Below are 12,478 nucleotides of genomic sequence, written 5' to 3'. Positions count from 1 at the left end.
TTTCGCAGGAGCTAAGAATCTGCTCTTTTTGCTGTCTTAGATGCTGCAAAAATGTGTTTTTCCTCCACACCACTCGTAAGTAATTAAAGATACAGGATGGCTGTCAAAAAGGTTTCAGCAATAGCAAAAATCTCACTCAAATAGATCAGTACCTCAGTCTTGTCCAAACAAACTACGTGAAGACAGTTTTCAGGCAAATTTTAGGAATCGTCTATATTTCTGGGATTTCACCACTAAAAGGAATATGAAAATAATCACAGTTTAAATACTGAACTAGAGACCACACATGACCTGATCTGCAACACATTATCACGTATATATTTAGACATATGCCAGGATCAGAACATCAGTAAGATCATGTCTGTATGAAAACCACTGGGAATTGGGTTTTCAAACTTGTAGTGAATGGTTTCCATGTCTTACTTTAAAGATTCCTTCTTCCATCCATATTGTTCAAGCCCCGAAGTTCTCCTTGAAGCTGGTATAGTGCTATAATTTGACTTTGATGGTACTCTAAGGGGACTGCAAAGCTACTGAACATGAGACAAATGCTTATTCTGTTTATTCCCACTGCTACCCTATTAAAATTGAAGCACTTGAAGAGAGTGCTGCTTTTTTTTAATACAGCATTTTGGGTTACCTCCCTTAGACTTGTCTCACAGTACATATGAACAGTATTTTGCTTTATTAGGCTGGAGTGCTGTCCTGACCAATTTACTCATACAACATGTTTGCAGCCCTGTTCTGAGGACCAGAGGGACAAGTTAGGCTCCTGCCCTGCACCCAGGTGAGGCTGGAGGCTGAAGGAAAGCCGGCTGACACCAGGGTCATTGCACATTCCAGTAAGTGGATGTGATGGCAAAGGACCCTCTGCCCCCTCCCTCCAATTGCAACAGCCTCCTTGAGTCTGATTAGCACTCTGCTTTCAGGTTTCTAGCCTCTGTTTTCAAGTGAGTTGTTTTGCTTCCTAACATATTTCTAACGTATGTTTCTATAAAGAGTGTCCACCTAGGCAACATGAAGTATGCAAGTTTAATTCAGAGAGCTGGCATACCTCCCTCCATGTGTGTATGGAGGGACTTCAGTAATTCACACCTTTGCTTTGTCCACTGCTAGTCAGCAAATCGGAGACCATAGATGCAGGGCATGAAAAATGCAGAGTGGCCAAGAATCTGGCTTCTGAGCACTCCCTGTAGCAAAATACCCCCAAAATCCAAGAGAGCCCCATACCCCAAAGCAGGCAACAGCTACAGACACAGCTCCTGAGCTGCGAAGCAAACACATTGTTAAACCAAAAACTGTACACTGCCTACAGTCCAAGAGGTTCAGCCAAAAACTGAGAAGTCTTTACAGGCAATGTTAAGCACTCTATGGTTTTTGCCACAATGCATAACATAAATTTAAAATCAGGACCGTGCCTTCCCCTGTTTCCAAGCAATCAAGTCAACGAAACTTGGATGGCAGGCTAAGCCGAAAAGGCAGGTGAAGCTGAATTGCTCTTCCCTGCTTCAGTGCCTCCATGATTTACACATGGTGTGGACAGCTCTAAATAAGTGAAGCAGCAGGAAACCCCTGTCCCAAGACCCACAGCCTGAATGAGGACACACCAGCCCACTAAGGCCTCAGGAAGGACAGCCTGGTCAGAGCTGTCTGGTGGCAATGAGGGCTAAAGTGAACCAAGCACCTCCTTTTATCATGTCCAGCCCTGACAGACTGGTATAGCTATTTGTACACTTGTGCAGTAAATCAGACTGGAGAGCAGATTCTGGTTAAAAGAACCACCTTTTTTTCCCCAACCCTCCTGTTTGGTTAGATGACCAAACAGCTGTAGGAACAACTGTGTCAGCAGAACTGAAAGGACAGCCTGAAGCAGAGACGCTGAAAACAACGCTGCCCTCTGAGAAAATATTCAGTCCAACTATAAGATCACTCAGGTGTCTACCAGTTCTCAGACGCTCAGCTCTGGGCTTTGTTCTCAACTGCTTTATGTGCAAAATGCCACTGTTTTTCTGACAGTCAGTCAGGTGACCCTGAATACAAATTGGTTAAGGCCTGCTGGGGTTTGAAAACATGTCTCTTATCTATGGGAGTGCGCTTAAAAACAGTAAACAACAAGTTTCAGTTAAAGAACAGATTTCTATACAAATGCACCAAGTGATTTTTTCCCACCAAGTGGTATTTTAGAAAACCTCACCCTGTTGTCACCACTGGGTAAACAATGCGTCTGATACTGAGGAGACAGAGGTCTTCTCTGAAGTTTACTCACGCTAGCTAGCGCTGTTTTCCACCTGACCTGTACAGCCTTTGAAGAAAGCAAAGCTGATTGTTTGGTGTGGTTCCCAGCTCCACTGTAGTGGGTTCCAGCCTCTGCAAGGAACCCACAGCCCAGTGCTGCAATGGTCAGGTGAGATGTTGGGCAGCCACACTGACAGACAAGCCTACCACTGCTTTATTTTAGAAGATCTTGTTCTCAGGTGCCGAGACCTGCTCAAGCCCCACTGGAGATGAAAGTTTCCATGCAGAAGATCTGTTCCTGGATTATATTCCCCCCCACTGCGCCGGAACATGCCCAGGAACTCAGGTTGTTCAGTCAACATTAAGAAAACTCTTACAACTGGTTAACAGTAAACTAAAACTCAACTGAACAACTGCTGTGAAAATCTGTGCGTTCAAACTCTTCTTTAGCACAAGAGACAACAGGTACAAGACGTGTTAACACTAACAAGGCTGGGTACTCAGCTAGCCAATACCCTCATCAACAATATAGGAGAAAGTACATGTATTCTGAGAACCAGTCAAATACCATGGACACCAGGCTGACCTAGCTCATCTCCGTGGAAAAGTTATCATTCCCGTACACCAGTGTATTCACAGAAGATATCCACACCCCACAAATCACAAAATATAATCCTGAAGCCTCTGAGAGAGGACTGAACATACCTTGCTTTTCCACCAATCCGGAACTGAAGTGTATGAATTTGCAGGCACTTCCTCCCACCATGTCTAACAGTGAGAAAAACGGGGTCGATTCAGACCAAATGCTGGCAAACATCTGGGCAACTCAAATCCAAGCATTTCCAAATTTCTTAGAGCTTGATTTTCAACCCTGCAGTTTCTTTCTTTTTTTAATTAAAGTTTAACTTCCTAAAGAAATGAGACTTTATAGCAAGGCAGAGCTTATTTGTCTGTACTTGCTATCCCACAGATGAACTTTAAGCAAACTAGGTAGTGAGGCAAGAGTCTCAGTCATTCAGAAGTGGAATGCACAGCACCACTCCTGCAGGAAAAAAACCACTGCAGATTATAAGGGGTGGTGCATGTGTGTGTGACAAAGAGGAGGTCAGCAGAACCTGCCACGGAACAGAGGGAAATTCAACCTGAAGCTGTAAAGCCACAGGCAAAAGCAGCTGTTCAGGCAATAATTTATTGTGCTCCATAAAATGTATACCACAACATCTCATAACCTCAAGTTTTTCTAATTAGCATGGGATTTGGCATGAACATGTGAAACCCATCAAACCCCTCTCCTTCAGATACTTCAAAGGCCTGTGAGAGGCCCTTATGAGAAATCACAGACTGAAACTCTCAGATATGCCGGTGCCTTTCTTTCAGACAAACCAGGAGATGCAGCTTCTAGGTACTCAGAGATCAGAGACTACAAAGTATTTCTGTTCTCTTATCTGCCAGAAGACTGTCTTAATCTGGGATGCATTCCTCCTCATGAGTGCCACCAAGAAAATTCCTGGAGCCAGAAGAAAGGCAAGGAGCCTCACCTGTCTCCTTATGATCCAGCAAGATTCAGTTTTGCCTCTGGAATTTTCTTGAAAAGATTCCTTGATGTTTGAATTCCCAATTCAATCCCCAGTTCAATCACCTTTTTGCCCAGCAAATGGAATTTTTGTGCCTGTTTCACCTTCACTACTCTTAGAGGGCTTGCCATTCACTGGGTGATTAAATATTGTTCTTTAGGTATACGTGTATGAACAAATAAAAGCCCTTTCGCAACTCTTAAGATGCTTAGGCAACCAAACAGGTATTTTTGAGACTACCCAAAGAACTGCAAGCCTAAAACTTAGCCATTATTCATCTTACTGATAGGCACCTATTTCCTTTCAATGTCTTCTTGTCCTGACAGTACATGCAGGACAGCCATTCACACTGACCACAGTGCTGTGGAGAAAGGGCTACATTCTTCACCAACACTTTGGGGATTATTTTCCTCCTCCCAACACAAGTTCAGAAAGGAGCATGCAAGGAAGAGCAACATCCTTCTAGCAATGCTGATCTTCCACAGTGGATTACAAAAGCAGAATGAGAAAGACCTCCCTGCCATGCTATTTCACATCAGTCCTCCAGCTTTCCTAATGTAAAACAGCTTCAGCAGAGCTTCCTCTTTGCACGAGATCTGCTCATGAACTACTAGGTCTTTTTTCACACTGAGTAGTCTCAGCTGACCAAAGCGTTTCCATTCCAGCTGCACAGTTACGCATCTGAAACTCTTCGCTCGCAATCTCGAGGAGATGAGACACACTCACAAATCAGGGGCTCTAACAAGGCAAGTTACTGGCACTAAAACATGAGCTGCCACTAAAGAACAAATCCTCTTTCTGATTTTATTTCAACTAGGTGGTTCACTGAGAAAATTCACAGAGGAAAAAAAAACCAGAGGGGTGGTTCACTGAGATATCCTCCTACAGCAGGAGGAGGATATTCTTCCTTTTGTCTTGTCTAAATTTGCTTCCTCCAGACCGTGATTCAACTGAATCAATAAAAATACTTTTTAAAAAAATATCTCCTACCTACAAAACACCTAGTCAGCTACTCTTTAAAAGGAACATTTTTATTGAATGTTTTCTTCTTTCTGAGCTATACAGAAATTCAGAAGTGGCATTCGCTTTCCCCAACATGTAGACATTGTAGAAAGGAAATAAATTTCTGTATAGTCTTATAAATGCTCTCTATTTTCCAGGTGTTATATGTGTATCAGTATAACTAGTAAAAAACTAGAAGCCACAAAAGTACCAGAACTTGTTTCACCTTTTATTGAAAGGTAACGTCAATGCTTTTGATTCCTTGCCCCAACGAAATCTAAATGCATTTATTACTGCTTTAGAAAGTTACACTATCCATCAGCATTTCAGAAGGTATCCACATCTCTCAATACTCAGAGAATTAATCCTGCAGCTTCTGAGATGAGATTGTATGTACTTCCCTGTTTTACAAATAAGGAGCTGAGACAAATGAATACTTGAAGACACCTACAAATTTGACCTCTGGAATCTAAACAAGTAGTCTGGAGGCTGCTAGAGCTTCCAAAGCATTTCAGTTTTGCAATGGTAATTTTCCTTTGCTTTTAACCACTGGGTCTTCAGAGGAAGACCTCACACCACCCCCACCCCCAGCAGTTTCTCACAATAACATGCCAACATCGCTCATCCTTGTTCCACTAGAGTCATTGTGAGGAAGATGAGAGGTAGGCTAAGGACTGAATTTGATTCAAGAGCAAGCTGGCAAACAACAAAGCGGGCGTCTTCCAGTGAGAATTTAGCACAGCTCACACAGGTCAGGCTGTAATTGAGCCAGAACTGAGGTGTGCTGGATGTAAGCCACAGGCACAGGCAAAAGACTTTCACTAACTGCCTCCTGATCTAGCTCTCTAACAACAGTATCCCCGGTTAGAACACAGCCTCCATCTGCTCGGCATAAGATGCAGCAATAAAAATTTACTTACATCAACACGCACTAAGTGTGCTGCATTCCTTTTATCCTCTAAACCTGCAGTTTCACTAGCAATAGATATTTGGTTTGGCTGGTACAGCTCATGCACTTCAGATTCATATAGTGCACTACATAAACACATCTTATTTGAATGCTGTTACCCATTAGCAGGGCCATTTGTTTTATGTAAACAGAAGAGGTGTGTAAATACTCCTGAAGGCACAGACACAACTCTTCTCCCACTGACAAACCACTGCATTCATTACTTGCTGTCTGGAATACCTAACAAAACACCTTCCATGCCTAACATTTAACCTGTGAAGAGGGGTAAACCAAACCAACAGATGCCCATTTATGTCTCAGCAGTGACCTCTGCAATGGAAGCAGACCAAGTATTTAAGATTGATGAGACTTTCCCCATGCTTACGCATGGAAATCTTAAAAATGTTTACAAACTATCACCAGCTCCAAATGGCCTCTCTTTTCTGTTGTTAGATTGCTCATACTCCAAAGGATGTATCAGCTAAAACCTGACTGCCAATTAATGAAACAGTCACAAATTCAGAAATTGGAACGCGTTTCAAAACCATCACCAAAGTGACCTACTCTGCATATTGCATGCATCTCTTTGACACAACCCACGCCTTTGAAACTTAACTGAGCAACAGGTTCTGTGATCACAGATGGTTGTAGATTGTGGCTCTGGTTTCTCATGACTCAGAAGTTCATAAATTTCAAAACACTGGTTTTTTACCCTGAGCATCAGTGAGATGATCCTGCGACATGAACTATGCTGATGTACACAGACTAAACTCAGGTACCTGCATGCTGGAGCCAACACCCATTTATACTTAGGAAGCTAAAACACAAAAGTCACAGACAACTAAATTCATTTTGTTTGAAAGGTGGTGTTGGAACATAAGACTATCTAGCCTGGGACACCGATGCACTGAAAACACTTTTATCAGTGAAAGACAAGAAGGCATTCTTGGAATATGTTTTGTGTTTTAGAAATTATCGCTATTAGATAGACTACAGCTACGAGGCAAAATGGAAGTACAAAGCGAATCAGGATGCTAATGTAGAGCAGAATTGAGAACAAACAATAGGCTAAATGCTTACTGTTTTAAGAAGCTGTAAAGAGGTAGCTAGATTTAGAAACGTGGGACAGAAAGACCAAACTGACTCAGCCCAAATCTCATTAGCCACTCAAACTCACACTATCTTAGAACCTACACACCTACCCAAGCCACTTTTCTACTTTATCTCAAGATGAATCTTCTGAATTCAGGGAAGTTTTGGAACCAAAATAATTTTATTAGCCTCTCCTGCCATCAGCAGATTGATGTAAGATGTCCACTGAGCACATGTCCTTCCTCCAGGCCATTCAAAATCATGAACAAAGTGATACTTCTGATTCTGGGAAACCCTCTGTAAAACACTCCAAGGCCGAGCAACAGGAAAAGAGCACAGCTGCTGCATGCGCAGTTTCTAGGGAGTTCTACACCAGTGCTCCACTTTTTTCATTATCTACAAGCAGACAGCACAGGAAATGGGTAAAGAAGTTCTGCCATAGACAACTGACTACTGGCTTGGAAGATATTTGACTGTGGGCCACAAAACTGTTGCAGAAGTCTTCTTAAGCTCCACATACACATTTATTCTATGTGCCAGTGTCTGCCTGCCAAGTTATGCAGAATCTGGGTCCCTAGAGACACATTTATTCATTTTGTTATGAACACTTTTAAACGCAACCCTACAAAGGCAAAACTGTGATTTTTGTAGGACAAAATAATTTTGCTGAACGGCCAAATACGTTATTCTTTATTAATGCTCTTCTGCCTGCCCCTTCCACCCCAGTCTCCAAACAGCAGCTGGGAAAAAGCCGTATTACCCGTTTTCAAAATCACTGAGTGATCACAAAAGCTGGAAAGGTTGTTAGATGACAGAGGGCCACCTGCTGGCAACAAGCAAAGACACACAGCTGTGCTGTGGCAGGGAAGAGAAGAAAGGGGGTCAGGTTTCAAGGCAGACCTGAAAAAGACAAAGCCCCAGGAAAACAAGCTAATTCCAGCCTGGGGGCCTGCGGACACAGGCGCCCCACATGTTAGCACGATCCATTCAGTACTACAGACACATGCTAACCAGGAAAGTCGTCTGGTCCATCCAGCTGCTGGCACTGCTCATTTCATGTGTAGAGCCCCCCGAAACTTTACAAGCTCAGTAGCTGAAGAGGATTTCCCCTCAAAAAAGTGATGTCTATTTCCATTCCCATCTGCTGCCCTCCAAAGAAATGAGAAAACCCCTCAGCAATTCCTGATCCTGGTTCCTCACACACAGGCCTTGTTTATCGCTTACCCTGCAACTCGCTGTCTTACTGTCCTTCAGAAGGACGGCTCCGCGTCGTGCAACACATGAGATCCCGATCTTGCCTCACGTGTATCTCCAGATGTACTGCACAGATGACTGGGGACCTTCTTTCAGCTTCACCTATTTGTGTTGCTGTTCAGCTGTGGTGCAGGCTCTTGCTCCCTCTCACAAGTGTGCACACCCCTCCTGCACAGGCACAGACCTCCCAGCACGTGTGCCATGTTGCACTGTCCTGACAGACAAGGTTATTTTGCAGGCAGCCTGTAGGGCTGAAGCACTGGAAAACAGAAACTCCTGGAGCTCCAGTGTAGTCTTTCCAGCAGTTTGATATGCGGTGTCATCAGGACACTGAAATACTTCTATGTGGAGATGCTAAGTCAGTGATTTCAATCAAACTGCACAGCACATCAACTGAAGGAGGCGGGGGGACGGAAGGATGCAGAGAAAACAGCCCATCTAACTCTTTTGTTTTAGGAAAATAAGTGGAAAGGAAAAGAGCTTGTCACTGAGTGCACACGTTTTTGTACAAACCTATAAATTGCAGTTAACATTAAAGTTATGCCCCCAAGTCACATTGCAGGTAAGAAAAAAAATCGTATTTGTAGAATGCGTAAGCTCAAATGCAGAACCACTGTATTAATATGTTCACAGCATCTCAAATTCGAGTGGCCATTTACAAAAACTTTCAATAACTGAAAGGCTGACCTCAGACACAATTCACATTGGAAATCCATTTGCAAACACCTATTCGGTAATAACCATTATGAAGAGAATTTCTTGGCGAGTTCTTAGTACTAAATCATCTCTGACAGACAATGGGTGCTGCTAACCAGCAAGACTTTTCCCTGGCAGTACAAGGAGAGCTGCAGAATTCCTTTTTCCTATGAGCACGGGCTGGCAAAGTGCATGCTGCGATATCACTTCCAACAGCTGTCGTTACATAGCACTCTGAAGAAAGCTGGAGCACACTTATCTCTGGCTTGCTCTCATTCCTTCATTTTTTAAGACGGCCTCAAATCTCTTTCTTCACTTTTTCTGAGTAACAAATCAGGAAAAAGACAATGCTTTCTGAAAACTACTATTATTTAAAAAAGCAATAGGATGAGTCTCCCACAAATAAGATGCCAACACCACTGTGCTTTATTCACAGCTGTGATGGTGGCAGCAGCAATGTTTCATCATATTTACCATATGGAAGAAGGAATGCACTGAAAAATGCGTAACTGTCCCAGCGCTGAATTAAACAATATCTGAGTTCACAGCTAAGACACAAAAGTGCCAGACGCTGTGACAGCTGACAAGTTTACAATCAGCAAGTTACTGAAACTTGAAAGCCTACTGAAAGCCACGAACAACAGGGCACAAAGTACTGCCACAGCCATAACCCAGTATTTTCAGTTAATAAACTCATTTAGCTCAGGATAATTAAATGTACATGTGTTTTTCCCCTACTGCTTAAGGTCTATTCCCTGCTAAAATACAGCAGTGAATTCCCTGACATCTGTTTGCTCTGGGATTTTTCCTTTTTTTTCCTCTTTTTTTTCTTTGTTAGCTTCCCAAGAAGAAATACATGTATTAATAAGCTGAACAGTAGGTGCACTGATACACACCTCGACAAAATGGAGAAGCGAGGCCATTCCAGGCACCGCTGATATTTCTTGGGACTGCTACTGACAGCATCACACATGCAAAGCAGCACCTAAACTTTAAAAGCTCATCCTCTTGCTTTTCCAGCCAAGCAGCAACCACTCTGCAGTTCAACTTTCTGCAAAGTTTTACCAAACAGAAACGTTCTCTTTCTTCCTGAAAGCAAGCAAAGAACCGACCCCCTCGGCTGGGGGCATCCCAGTGCACAGGCCCAGCCGCTGATATGTTCTCCTCACCAGAGAAGCGCAGGCTGTGCCCGGGACAGGAGTTATTACCAAATAACCAGAACCATTTCCCAAGGAGAATTCAGAAGCCTGACTCCACAGTTTATCGCACGGGATGCGCAACGCGGGCAGCCTGAGAACATCACAGCTGCTTAAAGACCGGAGAAAGAAAGAAGAAAGACGGCAAGTCTCTGCTTCTCCTCCTCCCTCCCCACCCCGGCTCACAACCAAACCCCACGCTCCGATCGCGAAACGCCCAGAAACGCGGAGCAGCGCTGGGAATCGGCCGAGGCCCCGCCGCCCCGAGGCCGCCCCTTCCCCCGCCGCTCGCCGAGAGGCGCCACCAGCGGCCTCCCCGCTCCCTCGCGGCGGGACGAGCCCGGGGGCGCCCCCAGCTCCGCGGCGGCCGCCCGGGAGGCCCGGGCCGGGCACCGGGGGGTCGGCGCCCCTCGCTGCCCCTCACACGCCCCGGCCCCCGGCGGGACGCGGGCGGTGCCCCCGCCGCCCCCCGCCCCGATCACTTGCCGTGCTGGGCGGCGAACCCCGCCGCGGGCCGGGGCGCTGCGGGCGGAGGCGGCGGCGGCGGCGGGGACACGGTCGCCGGACAACGTGCTGCATTAGCGAGGCGCGGGGGCGGGGGCCGGCGCCGCGGGGCACGGCGGGCCTTGTAGTCCCTCGCCCGTGCTAGGACCGCGCGTAGAAGGGGCGGAGCGGGCGGTCGCGAACTACAACTCCCGGGGGGAGCGCTTGGCGGGAGCCTGTGTCGCGGGGCACTGTGGGACTCGTAGTCCCTCGCGGGAGAGGTGCTCGGCAGCGGAAGGGGCGTGAGCGGGAGACCGCGAACTACAGCTCCCGGGGGGCAGCGGGCGGGCGCGTGGGCTGCGGGCCTCGGCCGCCGCCTTTACCTGCCGGCCGGGCGCTGCCTCTGCGGGAGCCGGGTTGCGTCCTCTCGGCGGCCGCTTCGCCCTGGGAGGCTGGGGCGGCGCCGGGGCGCTGAACCTCATTGTGGGCTCAGGGCTCATGGCGCGGCACCGAGCTGGCGCTGCCCAGGCTGGGCCTGCCGTGAGCGCTGCGGGGGCTCCGGCCTGCGGGGCGCCGAGGGAGCCGGCGCGGAGACGGGCACGGGGACAAGGGAGCTCCCTGAGCCGTGGGGCTGCGCCGGCTGTCCTTGTGAAAACGCGCTGCTGTCGTGGCTCCATAGAGATGGAAGACGGGGAAATCGGAATCACAGAATAGTTTGGGTTGGAAGGAACCTCAACGATCATCTAGTTCCAGCCCCCCTGCCATGGGCAGGGACACCGCCCACTAGATCAGGCTGCCCGAGGCCCCTTCCAACCTGGCCTTGAACACCTCCAGGGATGGGCAGCCACAGCTTCCCTGGGCAACCTGTGCCAGTGTCTCACTACTCTCACCGTGAAGAAATTCCTCAGTATGCCTAGTCTAAATCTGCCCCTCTCCAGTTTATACCCATTGTCCCTAGTCCTGTCACCACAAGCCTTTGTAAACAGTCCCTCCCCAGCTTTCTTGTAGCCCCTTTCAGGTACTGGAAGGTCACCTTAAGGTCTCCTCAGAGCTCAACAAGCCCAACTCTCTCAGCCTCTCATCGTCTGGGAGGTGCTTTAGCCCTCCTCTGGACCTGTTCCAACAGCTCAATATCTTATGTTGAGGAATCAAACTCCTTTATCTCTGAACCTACCTGTGACTTCTCCATGCAGTTCTGCTTCTTACCACTGCTGTTCTGCCTGTTCCATTCGTCTCTTCCAGTGGGCCTTTCCTTGTCTGTTGTGGAATAGCTGATGTTTCACCCACAAAAAGTGAAAATTCTGTGTTGCACCACCTGTAGAAGTACAGGCGGCATTTGATGTTACTTAAATTATTAGACTGACACATTTTATTGGGCAGGAACACTTATTTCAAAAAAATGTGTCAACTGTTGATTGAAGCTACTGATGATTTTCTGAAATTTGTTCTATCCTATTTCCTGCACCTCTGTTCTGTTTCTGATGGGTAATCTTTCAATGATAGTATGGCTGAAACACCTGTTCAGTCTGAGCACACATTTATTATCTAAATAGAGTTCCACAAGAACAGATCTGAGGGTACTTTTTCGATCTTTAATGAAATACTTCATGGATACAACCGAGCCAGGGTTAATTTAGGATTGGGCTGAGCTTTGGAGGTATGTGGTATGTAGAAATCAAGTGCAGGCACGTGCAGATAGTTGGGACTTTCACTTCTTATTTCATGTAATAATAGTTTCAACTTGTTGTAAAGGCACAGGGGATGCATTTCATGCACGAACATTCAAAACGCTCATAATCAAGTAAAGGTATAAGCTATTCAGACCTTCACTTCTGAGGGAAAAAGCCGTCCAGTGTCTATAGATAAGTGAAACAAAATAACTTTGGGCACTTTAGGCTAGTGCTGTATACTGATTTCCAATATTCCAATACCTTTTTTTTTTTTTTTTTCCCCACGACTGGAGGTGAAGGCCACTGGGAAAGATGGGACACTGTGCT

General features: G+C 46.2%; 1 protein-coding gene across 1 annotated transcript in view; it reads right to left on the bottom strand.

Annotated features, from left to right (window-relative positions):
* Positions 1–10,508, bottom strand: part of TRABD (TraB domain containing) — a 37,182-nt gene extending 26,674 nt beyond the window's left edge. Inside the window, exon 1 of the mRNA XM_069850371.1 lies at positions 10,485–10,508. The gene's annotated coding sequence lies outside the window, so the exon portion shown is untranslated. The remainder of the gene's footprint in view (positions 1–10,484) is intronic.
* Positions 10,509–12,478: the final 1,970 nt, after the last annotated feature.

This window comes from Phaenicophaeus curvirostris, chromosome 1 (genome assembly GCF_032191515.1).
Source record: "Phaenicophaeus curvirostris isolate KB17595 chromosome 1, BPBGC_Pcur_1.0, whole genome shotgun sequence".
NCBI classification, from domain to species: domain Eukaryota; kingdom Metazoa; phylum Chordata; class Aves; order Cuculiformes; family Cuculidae; genus Phaenicophaeus; species Phaenicophaeus curvirostris.
The sequence above is the reverse complement of the archived record's forward strand: the minus strand, read 5'-3'. Positions and strand labels throughout refer to the sequence as shown.